The 16,735-nt window shown below is 53.7% G+C and overlaps 1 protein-coding gene across 2 annotated transcripts in view; it reads right to left on the bottom strand.

The window, feature by feature from the left end:
* The window catches only part of TOP1MT (DNA topoisomerase I mitochondrial), a 1,647,637-nt gene that overhangs the window by 1,484,672 nt on the left and 146,230 nt on the right, over nt 1–16,735 (bottom strand). The gene's annotated exons all lie outside the window — the stretch shown is intronic.

Raw genomic sequence — 16,735 nt, forward strand, 5'->3', positions numbered from 1 at the left:
TCCCTGTCGTAGCGGGCTACGATGCCAAGGCGTTGGCAGCCTTAATCGTCGTCGCTGCTGATGAGATGACTCTGCGTCCCATCCTGTCCAATTTCTTTCCCTCGCCGTCCGGCGGGGAGGTTGACGTAGAGGCCGAGGCCCCTCCTGCTTTCTTCCTGGCTGCCGCGGAGACGACCGAGTCCGGGGTCGGCTGTGCCCGAAGGCAAAAGGGGGCCGCGTCCGGGACCCGGTACTTCTCAGACAGATCCCTTCTCGCAGGCGTTGTGGATGGGTTCTTGAGGAGGGCGAGACTCTCATCCCAGATATCGTCCAGTAGAGGTACAGCGAGGACCGTCTTCCTCTTGGTCTCGCGCCGTTGATAAAGGAAACCTTCCTTCTCTTCCGGGCAGAGCTGGAAAAGCTCGGATGCCCTGGCGATCATGGCATGAAACGATCCAATCTCGTCGGGCGGGGAGGCCCGGGGAGGAGGTGACGACGGGAGATCCTCGTCGTAAACCTTGTCGTCTGTGCCCATCGTGGCCGTGTCAGTCCCCATATCATCCCCACGGGTCGTGGAGGAGGGCTGAGCAGGGCGCGATGGTTGAAAAGGAGGTGGAGGATGAATCCTTCTCTTAGGAGGGCGGCTCCCAGAAGTGCCTGGCTCCGGGTCCCCCGTCGGGAGAGGTTCCTCCGTTGGTGGTAACGGCAATCTCGTCCTTATCTCCGAGCATAAGGACTGTATAGCCAACAAAATGGCCGCCGAGTTGTCTTGCGGCACTGGTTGAGGGGAGTCCGACGGGCGGTCAGGAGCCCCATCGGCACCCTCGACGTTCTCGTCGTCTCCTACGTCGGGGTCCCTCCCGAAGGGCTGGTCTTCTTCCACGCCAACGCCGCGGCTTAAGACTTCGATCAGCTCCTCCTCAGAGGTTGAGGCCGAATCCCCGATGACCTCCTGCCCCCCCCTTTTTCTTCTCCGTCGGAGGTTTCACGGGGGTCCTGTCGATGGGCATGAAAGAGGACTCCCTCCGCGGTGGCAGGGAGACTCTGGGCCCCGAGGTTGCCACCACTGGTGTAGCCTCCACAGGCTGCGCCAGGGCCGCCGCGACTGTCTCGATAGAGGCCTTGGCCGGGTGGATTAAGGCTTTTACCACCTTCGGTGCGCTCACCGCCTTCTCCTTGGGAGGGAGGGTCACCGCCTCGCTCCCCCTCCGATGGGGCCTTCGAGCTTGACCGGGGTCTCTCCAGGAGCTTCGCCGGGTGCTCAGCCTTCCTCTTACCCGAGCCAGAGCGTTGGCTCGTGATTGATGTCGCCGAGGAGGATGCGCCCTGCCTGGCGCCCGTAGAGCCAGACCGTTCGGCGCTCCCGGTGCCAGCGGACTCGCGGTGCTTGGCCTTCTGTTGGACCCCGTCGCCGCGGCGCCCTCAAAGGTCTTAGAAGACCGCTCGGACGACTTCTTCTCGCCTGACGGGCTCTTCCCTTCCAGCCAGTTGGCGAGACTCGGATGGCGGTCCTTCATGGTCCGCTCCGACGTATTGCCGCAAAACGCACAGTCCTCCTCCACGTGCGTCTTGTCCTCATGCAGGCAGTAGAGGCAAAGGGAGTGTTCGTCCTCCTTAAAGACATTCTGAAGCTGGCATCCAGGGCAGACCCTGAACAGCTTTCTGGGCGTCGAGCTTCCCTTCTCCTGGGCCATGATCGAGATGGGCCTGAGAAACTTCTGGAGTCCTCCAAAAGCGTGGCTTGACGAAATCTTCACCCTTGAGGGGCGTAGAAGAATCCGACACGGGTCCCCGTTGATCGGATAAAGAAACGGTGGAGCTTGAGGCTCTTTTGACCGAAAAAAAGAAAAGCACGAAAAAAGCACTAAAGCTCGAGAGCAATAGCACGAGGATCCCAACACTTGAACGTGCGGTAAAAATCTGCAGATGGCTGCCAGAGGCGGGGCTTAGGGAGATGGCAGTCATTGGCTGTGGTCAGTATGACGCAGAGATCAGTGATTGGTTACTACTACGAAGGACAGATCAGAAACAAAACTGATACTGATTTTTCTTTACCGAGGATTCCCAGCCTGACGACGGGGAATATTCATGAGCATGTGAATCCATGCCAGACCCCCATGCTGGAGAAGCTGGATAACCACTTCAGAATTGGAGTTTTGGTTTTTTATACAGAGTTTATATTGAAAATGAATATTGAAGTGACCTAATTGAAAATGCTCCTGATGAAAGTTCCACACCCATCGATGAGAACTGAAACCTGTTGAGGCATCTTCCCAAGACTAGTTTTTAGACTTGGGGGAAGGGGTTCTTTGTTGTAGCATATTGTAAACATACAATGTACTCCTAGTTGGTGTATCAAGTTCATACAGGGGTATCCAATTCTGATCGATTTTGGGATACAGAAATTTGCGATTATTGATGTAATAGGTCCATGTGTGCCATTGTTTTGTCTGTCTTTTTTTCGCCAGACGTTTTTGTAAAATGCCTTTTAAATGTTGATTTCTTTAACATGCTTTATGAATTATTTAATAAAATGTATTTTTGATAAGTTACATGGGATGAGAAGAACTGTTGTCTGTTGAATTGACCCTCTTATGTATATGGACCAGTTCTATGGCACCTTTCTCTAGCAGGGATAGGATTTCCTGTGCAAGGAGCGGATCCGGACGCTTCAAAGAGCTTCCCCGGTAGATTGTCGCGAGGCCTCTGCCGGAAAGGAAGACAGTAGCCGTGGGCTATGATCTCCAGAACCCACACATCTGAAGTAATGGCACGCCATTCTACAAGATGCTGCACCAGCCCCCCCCCCCCCATTGGTGAACCATGGGACATGGCCTCATGACTGAGCGGCTCCGGCAGTGCCAGAGGGCAAGGAGGCAAGCTTCTTTTTGGCAGCTCGAGTACCCTGCTTTCCACCTCTGGTACTCCTACAGTGGCCCCTTTGACTGGCAGCTCCCCTCGATCTACCAAAGGAAGAGTAGTCTCGAAAGGAGCCTCCCCTCCATTGCTGTCCCCTAGGCCGAAAAGGCAGAGGTTGACCCACTGCAGTGCTCAAGGACTTCGCTGCAGTTTTGGAGGTCTGCAACCTCTCAAGGCTCTTGTCAGCCTTGCTGCCAAAAAGATGTGACACCATCAAAGGGCATGTTGAGAAGCCAGAACTGTACATCAGGAGCAAACCCCGACTTCCACAACCAAGCAAATCTGCACATCACGGTGCTCGCCGCCATGGACCGGCTGACAGTCTGCCACGTCCAGACCCAACTGAACGGTTTCACACATGGCATCCTTGCCATTCTGAACGAGGGCAAGAAAACCATCCCGTTCCTCCCCTTAGGGAATATGTTCAGCCGCCAACGAGACAATTCCACAGTGTGTGTGAATCTTGCAAGGGCACAAACGGAGTTGGCTGCCTTTAAAGCCATACCCCCATAAGAAAAGGCCTTCTTCGCCCAACCATCAAAGCGTTTGTCTTCCCTATCAGGAGAGATTGTAGGATACGCAGCCTGCTTTGTTGGGCCCGTAGCCGCCTGCACCACCAAACTCTCCAGAGTAGGATGCGTAGAGAAGTAGCAGGGGTCACCACTGGCTGGGCAGTATTTTTTCAGCAACGACTTATTTACTGCTGGGAGACTTTCCGGAGCAAACCAAGCCGCCGCCACCCTTCTTTTTAAGGCCATATGAAATGGCAACACCGGGTCACTGGGTGGACCTTGGTCCAAGATATCCGTCAGGTCATCCTGCACAAAATCCACTGGCGGAGCAGACCACCCCAGATACTCCGTCACCCTCTAAATGAGGTGCCTGTGCAAGGAGTCAGCATGTGTGCCAGGCTCAGGCCTGCCAAACTCAACCTCCGGGGAGCTATCAAGACCACTTGCGTCATGTAAAGATTGACGAAGGTCTTCCAATTGGCTATGACCAGACAACAGGTCATCAGGAATCTCAGGAGGTACAACCCCTTCTTCATCAGACCCTTCCTCTACCTCTGAAATGTACTCCAAGGTTGGGAGGTGGAACAGAGAATGGGTCAAATATAGGCCACACAGCCACAGCTGAGCGCCTTTCTCAGAGCTTCCACAGCTCTCCTGGGCACCTCTGGCAAATTTTCCTCAAAAGGCGTTGAGGGAGCCGATGGGAGTGGCGTCGACCGAGGCGCTGATGACTTGGACAACAGCTTTGAGGCCGTAGTCTCGAGCGTCCTTCAACGGCCTCGGCGCCGATGACCTTCTCGGAGCCAGAGCCTCAAGCAAGTCCCTCAATGGACATGGCGTCGACGATGCCTTCTTCAAAGGCTTCACAAGCTCCAATGGCCTCGACGGCGTCAAGGACCGGGACCTGGAGCGGGCACTGTGGCAATCATCCTTGTCCGATGGGGACCTTGACTGTTCCCGATGACCACGCTGATTGCCCGAGTCCGAAGGCTTGTGAGCGGTGGCTCTAGCACGTTCCCTGTTGGCTTCACTCGAAGACGCGGACGGAACGGTGCCCTGCGATTCGAAAATTGCCATCTTTCTCGTAACAATAGCAGAACCGATTCAACAAAAAAGAAACGAGGCGCGACGAGATTTCGAAGCGAACGCGTTCACGGAAAAAATGGAACTGAGGCTACGGGCGTCCTACATAGAACATCCGGTGACGTCGACCGTCGGAGGAGGTCCTCGAAGGGGCATATCGATGTCATCGACGCAGGACGCCTACGCCGATAAAGTTTTCCGAAGCAGCACAGCTGTGGTAATCAATGTCAAAGATGTGGAATACGTCGGAGGACACAATCCCCTTGAAATGCAATTACAAGAACTATGACCCAGTGACAATTACCGTTCAAAGTTGAGGTTAGTGAGGGAACCGAGGGAGGGACAGGAAAGGGAGCCTAACTGAAAATAAAATGATGCACAAGGACTATGTATGTCACAATATATATGTAAAACTTAATAAAATATATTTAAAAAATAAAAAAGAATATTCAGAGGTATTGGCACCAAGATTATTGGAATTGCTGGAGGAGGCATATGAGAGGGGGAGGTTGCCACAAGTTTACGAATCAATAATAATACATATTCTGAAAACCGGGGAGCCCCCCCGTTGGAGCGTGGCTCCTATAGACCTCTTTCCATGAGAAATTTGGACTAAGATTCTTACTGCGGCACTAGCGAATAGACTTCAAAGAGTGATAGGTTTACTAGTACATGGAGACAGGGTATGTCCCGGGCAGGAATACATCCTGGAATCTGCGACGATTGCACCATATAATCAATTGTACTAATCAAATGCAAGAGGACTGTGCGGTGGCCTCCCTAGACGCTTAAGGCGTTCGATTCAGTGACGTGGGATTGGCTGTACGAAACACTGGGGCGCTTTGGTATTGGGCCGTGTTTCCTAAGATGGGTGCGAATAGTTTACACAGCTCAAATGGCAAGGATACGGACAGTGAATCTCATCAGGGAGCTGGGAACTGAGAAAAGGAACAAAATGGGGGTGCCCTCTGACCCCATGTTTATATTGGCAGTTGAGCGCTGTTTTGCGGACCAGAAACACTGATGCAGGGATAGAAGTGAAGTGCGCTCAGCAGGTCATATTGCTCTACGCGGACGACATGCTGCTTTACCTAGGACAACCTCCCGTATATACTGGATAGGTTTGCTGAGTTCTCGGGGATAAGCATCAGTCGGGAGAAGGGTTTGTTTCAACTGGGTGACCAGAGAGGGTACGGAAGAGGTCCGCTGCCAGAGCTGGGGGTGCAGTGGGCCCTGAAAACGTTCAGATACTTCGAGATAAATATCTGGCATGGCCTTACTACCACACCTGAGCGGAACATGCAGGCGGCAATGGAAGGCCTCAAAAGGTTGATGGCGTTCTGGAGGAAGTTGCCATTGTTGATGGCTGGCAACGTGGCCCTGATGGAGATGGTGGCGCTCCTCTGAGTATTGCATCACCTAGTGAATATCCCATTACCAGGGTAGTTCTTTAGGTGAGCGGAAAGAATCACTAGGGAATTCCTGTGGGGAGGGAAGAATAGAATCGCGCCAAGCACACTACAAAGGGACTATTTGAATGGGGAATCAAAGTGCCCAAGTTATATTATGCGGCAGGGAAATTGCAGTTCGACTGCCTGGCAGATTAGGCCTTGCTGGATACGCAACTCCAGCAACCTTGCACGGAACCATACTATTTGAAGGAGATACTTTGGGTAGATGAGGTGGGGCCACACCCGTTAGCCCTTGGGAGGAAGTTGTGGCGAAGAGCTTGGAAATTAATGGGTGTTAACGATCTCTACTCCCCAAATATTCCCTTGATAACGGCAGTGGGAAGATGCCCGGTGGTGGCAAAGGACATTAGGAAGCATTGGGAGAACAGTGGAGTTGTCACAGAGGGTGACCTGCTGCAGGAAGGGCAACTAATGGACTGAGACGCTGACCCGAGAATGTGGTGTCCATAAAGGGCAATTTTTGATGTATAGGACCCTGGTCCGGATGCTACCATAGAGGTGGCCTGCGGTGCGGGCTGTGATCCAGAATGACCAGGCGTTAGAGACAATATGTATGTCATGTCTGAAGGGGGGCATGTGGTGTCTTGTTTATACGAGTAACTACTGGGTCAATGTGGGGGTAGAGGGATAAACCTGCCAGTGCGAAGGGGATGGCAGGAGGACCTATGCAGAGTGGTCAAGGGTTCTCCTTTATACAAAGCGAGTCTCCAGGAATTCTAGATTCACACTTGCACAACTGTACCTGACACACTGTGCATACATGACCCTGCACAGGATATCGCAGATTCAGGGTGAGCCTGGACAGGGTTGCCCTAGATGCAGTGGGGAAGGGGCTGGAATGCTGCACATGTTCTGGACCTGTCCAGTGATTAAAACAGGTGGCCAGAGGAGGGCTGGAAATACACGACTGGCCCCTGAGGCATATCTATTGGGCCTGTTCCCCCAAGGGAGAAGGAGAACAGAGCGGGGATAGCGCACTGCACACTTGACAAAATCGAAAGACGTCATATGCGTGCTGGCAAGGCGTAGAATAGGGATGGCCTCAAGTCTGCAGCTGGCCCTAGTGTTGATGCATGGTAGTGCGATTGCAAAGGTGGGCAATGGTGGAGAAGGTGGTCTGGCACAGGTCAGTGCTCAGGGGTCCGAGGGAAGGGAGCGAGGATGTAACAGCCTAAAATGCACTCACCCAGGAAATGTTTGGCACCCTGACTGGAACACAGGAAGAGATGCAACAGTGCCCCGGGTTTACAGATATAAATGCAGACGAGGTGGAGTATGGTGAATCTATTTTTGGCAGGGTTCAGTTGGGAGGTGGTAGGGGTGGGAGTTAGGAGAGTGCAGAAGAACAAGTTACTTTCTTACCTGGTAACGTTCTTTCGATGGGATGGTCCGAAGACGTATTCCATATCTATGACATGTAATCACCACAGCTGTGCTGCTTCGGAAACGTTTTTCGGCGTCTGCGTCCTGCGTCGATGACGTCGATGCACCGTCGTCGAGGGCCTCGTCCGACGTCATCCGATGTGATAAGTAGGACGCACGACACCCGTAGCCTCAGTTGTAGTTTTTTCCCCCAGAATGTGTGACACTAGTCAACTGCCAGTCAGACACAAAGCCTTGCGGAACGTAAGCTGCAATCGCAAAAGAAATTCTGTAGCAGGGAAGGCAGGGCGGGAGCGATATGGAATACGTCGGACCATCCCATCGAAAGAACGTTACCAGGTAAGAAAGTAACTTGTTCTTCGAGGGGATTGGGTCCTCCGACGTATTCCATATCTATGACAGACTCCCAAAGCAGTACCAGAGCAAGGAGGAGGGAAAGAATTTAGAATTAAAATTTAGAATAGCCAATCAAATAGCAGAGCAAAGGACCACCTTGCCAAAGGCCAGATCCTGTGCTCGGATGGAATCGAGGGAATAGTGACGTACAAATGTATGTACTGAAGCCCAGGTGGCTGCATCACAGATGTTGCGAATAGGAACACCCCTCTGCAGGGCAGTAGACGCAGCCATACCCCTGGTAGAATGGGCCCGCAAGCCAGCTGGTGGGTCCTTACCCGCCAAGCGGTAGCACTCCGAGATGGCCAAAATAATCCAGCGAGACAGTCTGTTTCGTCACAGCTTGCCCCAAAAGCTTTCCAGCGTAACCAATAAAGAGTTGATCGTCCACTCTGACCCGGGACATGCGTGAAACATAAAAGCTTAAAGCTCTCCTAGGATCAAGCCTATGGAGCCTCTCCTCTTCCTTACCAGGATGCGGAGGAGGATAGAATGCCGGAAGAACAACCTTCTGGGCCAAATGAAATTCCGTCACTACCTTCGGAAGAAAAGAAGGACGAACTCTAAGGACAACCCTGTCCTTGTGAAATACAGTTAAGGGTGGCTTAACTGAAAGTGCCTGTAACTCACTCACTCTGCGAGCGGGAGTAACCGCAACTAAAAACACAGTTTTCAGAGTTAACAGCCTCAAAGGGCAAGAATGTAAAGGCTCAAACGGAGCACCCATAAGAAACTTAAGAACAAGGTTTAAATCCCACCCGGGCACCAGGAAAGGTGACGGAGGGAACACATTAGTGAGCCCTTTCAGAAACTGTGAAATTAAAGTGATTTTAAAGTAAGAACACTCTTCAGACGAGCGCTTAAAGATGGACAGCACTGCCAGGTAACCTTTAATGGTACCCACTTGCAAGCCCCTGTGGGCCAAAGAAAGTAAAAAGGACAGAACCATGGGGATGTCACATGCAAAAGGATCCACATTCTGAACTCTGCACCAATCGCAGAACTTACGCCAACGGCACAGAGACTTTGTTGCTGGCCTTCGGGCCGAAAGCAACACCTCCATCACATCTTCAGGGAGGTCCCAATCCCTATACCTCAACCTTTCAGAAGCCAAGCGTGAAGGTTGAGGGATCTGACCTCTGGATGGAGAACCTGACCCCCCCCTCCCGTGAGAGCATATCGTCTCGGTAGGGAAGACGACGCGGATGGCAGATGGACAAGTCGAGAAGGTCCGGGTACCACGTCCTCCGAGCCCACGCCGGAGCAATGAGGATCATCCGGGAACCGAACTTCCGTAACCTCTGCAGCACTTGCGGGATGACGGGGACTGGAGGAAATGCGTACAGCAGCGGGAATGACCACTCCACCACGAACGCGTCTCCTAAGGCTCCTTTTGGAGGATATTCCCACGAGCAAAACCTTTCGCACTTCCGGTTGACACTGGAGGCGAAGAGATCCACTTGATGGGTCCCCCAAAGGGCGAAGATCTCCAGGAGAATCTCCTGAGCCAATTCCCACTCGTGAGAGATCGTGCTCTGCCTGCTCAGAGCGTCCGCCGTCACGTTTTCGTCTCCGGCCAGATGAACTGCCGAGATCGAAACTTCCTGCTGGATGGCCCAGAACTCGAGCTGCATCGCCTCCCTGCACAGAGGAAGTGACCCTGCCCCCCCCTTTTTGTTGAGGTAGTGCATGGCCACTGTGTTGTCCGTCAGCATCAGGACACTCTTTCCTCGCACGGTCGGCAGAAAAGCCTTCAGGGCTAGCCTGACGGCCCTCAGCTCCAACAGATTGATATGGAGTCTGGACTCCGACGGAGACCAACGACCGCTGACTGTCAGCCCGTTGGCATGAGCTCCCCAACCCGTGAGGGATGCATCCGTCACGATCGTCACCTCCGGCCAGGGAAGCCAAAATGGAGCCCCCTTCATCAAGTTGCCTTCGACGGCCCACCACAGAAGGTCCCGGGCGACCGAGGGCGGCACCTGAACCGGGTCCGACATCCTGCCGGAGGACTGCGACCATTGCGTCTTGAGCGCCCACTGCAAAGATCTCCGCAGGCGAGCCTCTGGCACCAGAAGAATGCAGGATGCCATGAGGCCGAGCAACCTCAAGAACTCGAACACTGGGAGCGTCTGGGCATGCTGAAACTTGTGCACCATCTGCTGAATGTGAAGAGCCCTCACCTGGGGAGGAAAACACTGCCCCAGGGAAGTGTCGAGCACTGCTCCAATGTACTGGAGCCGCTGTGTTGGCGTCAAATGGGACTTCTTTAAATTGAGGGAGAAGCCCAGCCTGTGAAGGGAGTGGCAGGTGACGGACAGATGATCCAGGACTTGCTCGGGAGAGCTCCCCCTGATCAACCAATCGTCCAGGTAGGGGTAGACGTGAATCCCCCCTTGCCTGAGATGCGCTGCCACCACCACCACCATGAGCTTGGTGAAAACCCTCGGGCGGAGGTCAATCCGAACGGCAGGACCCGAAACTGAAAGTGCGAGTCGCCAACCGCAAACCTCAGGTACTTCTTGTGCTTGGGATGGATCGGCACATGGAATTAAGCATCCTTGAGGTCGAGTGACACCAACCAGTCCTGAAGCTGAAGGGCCTGGAGGACTTGAGAGAGAGTAACCATCTTAAACTTGTCCTTCCTGAGGAGTTTGTTCAAACCGCGCAAGTCCATGATGGGTCTCGATCCCCAGTCTTTCTTCGAAATCAAAAAATAAGGGGAATACCATCCCTTGTTCCTCTCCGCTACAGGCACCAGTTCTATGGCGCCTTTCTCCAGCAGGGCTTGAATTTCCTGCGCAAGGAGCGGATCCGGACTCTGCAAAGAGAGGTTCCCCGGTGGATTGTCGCGAGGCCTGTGCCGAAAGGGAAGACCGTAGCCGTGGGTTATGATCTCCAGAACCCACACATCTGAAGTAATGGCTTGCCACTCTACAAGATGCTGCGCCAGCCTTCCCCCAACCGGCGAACCATGGGACATGGCCTCATGACTGAATGGGAGCGGCTGCGGCGTTACCTGAGGGCAAAGAGGCAACTGCCCGAGCGGCCTTGGCACCACGGGTACCCTGTCGTCCACCTCTGGTACCCCTGCGTTGGCCTCTGACTGCCAGCTCCTCTCGCTTTACTGAAGGAGTAATAGCGAAAGGAACCACCTCTCCACTGCTGTCCCCTAGGACGAAAAGGCGGAGGTTGGCGAACTGCAGCGCCCGACGACTTCGTTGCAGCTTTTGAGGTCTGCAACCTCTCAAGGCTCTCGTCAGCCTTGCTGCCAAAAAGGTGTTCACCGTCAAAGGGCATGTTGAGGAGCCGGGACTGCACATCAGGAGCAAACTCCGACTTACGCAACCAGGCAAACCTGCGTATTACGGTGCTCGCCGCCATGGACCTACTGACGCATTCAGCTAAGTCCAAACCCGACTGAACGGACTCACACATGGCATCCTTACCATCCTAGACACAGCAAGGAAACCATCCCGTTCGTCCCCTTCGGGAATATGTTCAGCCGCTAATGCAACACAGTTCCACAGAGTGTGTGTGAAACGAGACAAGGCACAAATGGAGTTGGCCGCCTGAAGCGCCATACCACCAGAAGAAAACACTTTCTTCGCCCAGCCATCAAAACGTTTGTCGTCCCTATGAGGAGGGATGGTAGGGTACGACGCCCGCTTTGCCGGGCCGTGGCCGCCTGCACCACCAAACTCTCTGGAGTGGGGTGCCTGGTCAAGTAGCAGGGCTCGCTATTGGCTGGACGGTATTTTCGCGACAAGGATCTGCCCACTGCCGGGAGACTCTCCGGAGCAGTCCAAGCCGCCGCCACCCTTCTCTGTAAAGCCATATGGAACGGCAGTACCGGATCAGTTGGGGGACCAACATCAAGGATGTCCGTCAGATCATCCTGCACAAACTCCCCTGGGGGAGCAGACCATCCCAAGTACTCAGAAACGCTAGCCATAAGGCGCTGGTACGAGGAATCGTCATGAGAGCCAGGCTCAGGCCTACAAAACTCCACCTCCGGAGAGGTGTCCAGTCCACTGGCATCATGCAGCGACTTTCTCAAATCGTCAAACTGACTATGGCCCGAGACAATTTCATCTGGAACCTGACTAGGAACCAGGCCATCAGAATCCTCATCCGCCTCTGAAATATAGTCCAGGGGGCGAAAAGAAGGCACCCGAGAGTGCTTGCTCTTAACCAGAGCCTTCCTAGGGGGTTCTCCCGTGCCACGGGGTACCTCCGACACGAAAGGCGTCGATGGCGTCGAGCGAATCGGCGTCGAGAGAACCGGCATCGGCGCCGAGAGGATCGTCGTCGACGTCAGATGCAGCGCCTCCAGCATCGGCGGTGTCGACACAGCCCTCGAAGCCGGAGCCCCGAGCGTGTCCCTCGACGACCTGAGCGTCGACGGCTTTGACGACTTCCTCGGAGCCTCGAGAAAGCCTGTCGACGCCCTTGACGCCTCAGACGTCGATGTCTTCCTCGAAGACCTCACAGGTGCATGCGGTCTCGAACGCGTCGAGGACCGGGACCTGGAACGGGTATGTCGAGAACGAGTCTCCTTGTCCGAACGGGACCTCTCCCGTGACTCGTGCCTACCACTCTTGCGAGCGGTGTCTCTCGACCTCTCACGACCGACCCCACTCAGGGGCGCGGACGGCTTAGTACCCTGCGACTCAAGAATCGCCAGCATTTTCTTCCCGAAGGAAGCCCATTCCTCCGGCGTCGCACGGCTGGTGGGGTAAGCGACGTGCCGGGCAGAGTCCTCCGAAGAGGACCTGGAAGACGACCAGTGTCGGCGCTTCCGAGAATGCCTCGAAGAGGCTGAGGAATGGCGAGACCGACTCCTAGAAGGAGACCCACGAGACTTCCGACGATGACGCGGAGAGTCACCCCTCGAATCATCCGTCGAAAGCCCCGCAGTCTTCGACTTCCTGGGCTTGGACACCCGACCTACCGACAACTTCTTACGTTCGCGTAAGGCTTTGGACGTGAGCGACTGGCAGTCGATACAGTCATCCGTGTCGTGGGCCTCCCCGAGGCACCAGAGGCAGGCGTTGTGCGAGTCAGTCACCGACATCTTGGACCCACACTCCCCGCACTTCTTGAAACCCGGACGCGGGGTCGAAGACGAAGTAGAAGACATCTTCACACGAAGGATTTTCACAAAACGAACAGGTTCGAAGAACCGAGAAGAACAGAACTCCAAAGAGTCAAGGCGTTAACCGAGATTCACGAAGCAACACGTTCGCGGAAAAAACGGAACTGAGGCTACGGACGTCGTGCGTCCTACTTATCACATCGGATGACGTCGGAGGAGGCCCTCGACGACGGCGCGACGGCGCATCGACGTCATCGACGCAGGAGCCGAAAAAAGTTTCCGAAGCAGCACAGCTGTGGTGATTACATGTCATAGATATGGAATACGTCGGAGGACCCAATCCCCTCGAAGAAGACTTTACTGATCGCCTCACATGAGATCGGCAGCTACATTCTATGGCATAGGCGCACTGAAGGATCCTGCCGGGATTAGCGGCCTGTCCTGACTCACAGAGAAAAGTGTTGTTGGCAATTAATAGGGAACTTTTGAAAAGCTCCGGGGGGCCTGGGGGCCCATGCCTCAGCCGACCTGAAAGGATGCGGAGACCCGCAATTCCCTCTGAACACAGGCCATGAACAGCTTGAAAACCTCCTTGACCATGAATCTAATGATGGGCAGTGAATGCACTAGAAAGCCCGATGTACCCTGGGAGGGCCGGCGGGGTAGGAGTGGGCGGTTTGTAATGTAAAACTCAATACAATACTTTTTTTAATGTAAAAAACAAGGGTGGCCTCCTAAACATCAGTCCACCAGGCCAGAGTTTAAAAATCCATTCCAACAGTAGTGGAGACCCAGATCATATTATTGGCATATGCCCAGATTTTTATTTGTTGTATTTTGTGTACAGTTGTAGCAGGAGGAGGTAGTATGTCGATGCAATGCAGGAACATTAGAAGGCACTGACTTCACTACAATTCAGGACTATGGAAAGAAGTGTTTTCTTTTAACGGCAGAATAGAAGGGAATACTATGAGTGACTGACAACTTAACGACTGGAGTCCATTACGAAACATCAGTTCAAAATAATCTCCCATCCCCCCCAATATAACCACATTCACACACTTATCTGTCTGCTCCATGTGGCACCATGTTTAAGCCTGGACGATGGGGCTACAGAAACCATGGTGGCTGGGGACCACGATGCAAGCCCCAGAGGAGATAAATGATGGATTCCCCAGACACCTAAGTGCATCGCTAGCCTCATCTGTGTACCCCACAATACTGCCCGTAAACAACCAAAGCAGGAGGGGAATATGTACAAAGGGGAACTAGACTAGGAGGGAAAACTCTCAAGCAGTCTGCAGATCTTCGACTAAAACTTGGCCTCAGAGAGATCCCAGTGAGGCAGGGCTGCTCGCAATGAGGCTTGCAAGCACATTTTGCAAAATGTTGTGCCTGTGAGAAAAAGGCAACTTAGTAGCCCGTTACACCAGCTGGAGAGGATTGAACAGTCTGGTTCCATGATCGCTTACGAGGCTCTGATGTATTAATATATTCTTTGGCATGGAAGGCCCCAAAACCATTAGGCTTATGCCAGCCTGTACATGATGAAGACGAGCTTGGATGCCAGGTGAAGGCCTGGAACAGCCATGCACCATCCAAACTAAGGGTGAAGAGAGGTGTACTATTTCCGGGGTTCAATGATTTCAAAAGACTTACTCCTAAACCCTGTGAAATTACCCAAAAAACCTGGGGGTTAAAGAGGGAGTAGGAGGGATGGAGGACCAGGGCACTAAATCATCTTTTTACTTTGCATCAGATTATGACAATTGTCAATCTGTGATTGGATTTAAACCATATCCCCAGAGATGTTTGGTGGTCATCTTAACTAAACCAGACACCACCTTTCTTGACTTTTCCTTGCTGCAACACCATCCACCCATATTCACAGTCATATCTATCCCCGTCCTACCATATTTACCCACTCATTCATCCATAGTTACATGTTTATCAGTATTACCATACACATCGAGACATGCATCCCTCCACCAGATCATATACATTAGTTCACCCAAAAAATGGGCAGGGGTGTCCGGATCAGACAAGACGGAACAATAGGGGAGACCAATTCCAACTTGTACCCCAATCTCACCTGACTATTGACCCAGGCACGCCCCAGGAGCCGGAACCATTGCTTCCAAAAGAATGTCCCACGGCCCTCGACAGGCTTGGCGTCAAGACATCTGCCCACGGGGGAGGCCAACCCCGAGGGCAGGGGCAGCTGGCCAGTTTGTTTGCCCGCCTTGAGGACCTTGTCCTCTAGGGAATCCCCAAACAGCATCTGTCCTTCAAAGGGAATCTTCATAGCAGTAGACTTCTGTCGGGCGTCAGTCTTCCAATCCCCGGTAAGAACGTGCCAACGACCTCCCACGATGGAACCCATGGACATGGCGACCACCTTCACACCATCACATGCCAAGTCAGACAAAAAGTCCACCTGTGACTTGACAGCATGTAGAAGGGGTGCAGTATCCAAGCCCTCCCCTGCCGCCTACAGGGTGGAATTCCGAATCCCATGGGCACCTTCCGCCATGTACAAGGCCTAAGGGGCAGTCCGCAAAGCCAAATTAGCCCCACCACAAGCCTTCCTCAAAAAGGCCTCCACTTTACGATCCGTGGGGTCCCGAAGAGAATCGTCCAAAGCTAAGGACGGCCTTCCCACGCAAATGGAAATGATATCCACCAGAACGACCCGCAGCACAGCCATCTCCTCCCCCCTGCAAGGGATTCAGCTTGGTAAGCAACCTGGGGGACCACTCAAGCCGTTCCCTCAGAATCTCAGTCTTCATTTCAGAGGGAAGCGGGAGACCCTTCTTGAGAGTGTGCTTAAACTGGAGCAGAGGGGGCTGAAACCCTCCAACCAGAGTAGACTGGGCGCAGAGTCCAGAAACCCCATATAATGAGACACCTGAAAAACATCCACCATGGCCTCCAGGTATCTGCCCTAGAAATCGATCGACCTCTGGGAATTGCCCAGGCTGCAGCGTCTGAGCATGAGGAAGGGGACACCCCCCTGCCACGATGATGCTGAATCCCCTCCTCCTATAGGGCTCTCCAGAAAACACAGAAGCTGGTCCTCTGGCACCCTACACCTCCTCTGCCTCTTAGGAGGGGGAGGGGAACAGGAAGAAGAAGAATAGGAAGGAGAGCAAGGCTCCACATGGCGAGATTTGGAGGAGCGCTTCACCATGGCGTCAGCACCAACAAACACAAGCCCAGGCCCACAAGCACAGAGGAGCAGCCACAGAAGAGGAAGGCAACAGGACAACCAGAGCCTGCACACAATAGATCAGCAACCGAGGGAAGGGCAGGTCGCCAAGGCAACCCCAAACTGTGTCTGAGAGGCCAGGTGCACAATCAAGCAAAGATCACGCCCCCCGCTGTCACTTACCTCCACCCAGGGTTAGCCCACCCCGGGCCATATGCAGACCTGGAGGGCAAGCCGCTCTGCTATGCCCCACAGACTAAACCCCCAACGAACTAGCTCGACCACAACCCCCGGCTATGCCGGCGGAGGTAGGAGGGACCCGGCATCTTGTCCGAACTCAATAGGTGGCCCTCATAAGCAGGGACTCCCCAGAGCACTCCAGCCAACCCAAGCAGGCCCCTGCTCTGCAAGGCACCCTCGAGGTGGCGAGAAAGACAATACCCCTCCCCCCACCCCCTGGCTATGCCGAAGTGGCGGGGGGGGGGCATAAGAAAACAGTCGCCGCACTGTTAGGTCTTGGGCAAGGTGCGGTTATGCCCGGTGGTGGGGGTGGGGTCTGATGAGATTAGAAGTAGAAAGAGGTTCTTGTGTGGAGGTGGGGAGACCTCATTGATAAATGCTGGGAACAGTAAGAGTCGACGTGGAGGTAATGCCCTTTGATTTTTGTCACCACTGTGTTTAATTG

Source organism: Ambystoma mexicanum, chromosome 5q (genome assembly GCF_040938575.1).
Source record: "Ambystoma mexicanum isolate Mex_15411 chromosome 5q, UKY_AmexF1_1, whole genome shotgun sequence".
Lineage (NCBI taxonomy): Eukaryota > Metazoa > Chordata > Amphibia > Caudata > Ambystomatidae > Ambystoma > Ambystoma mexicanum.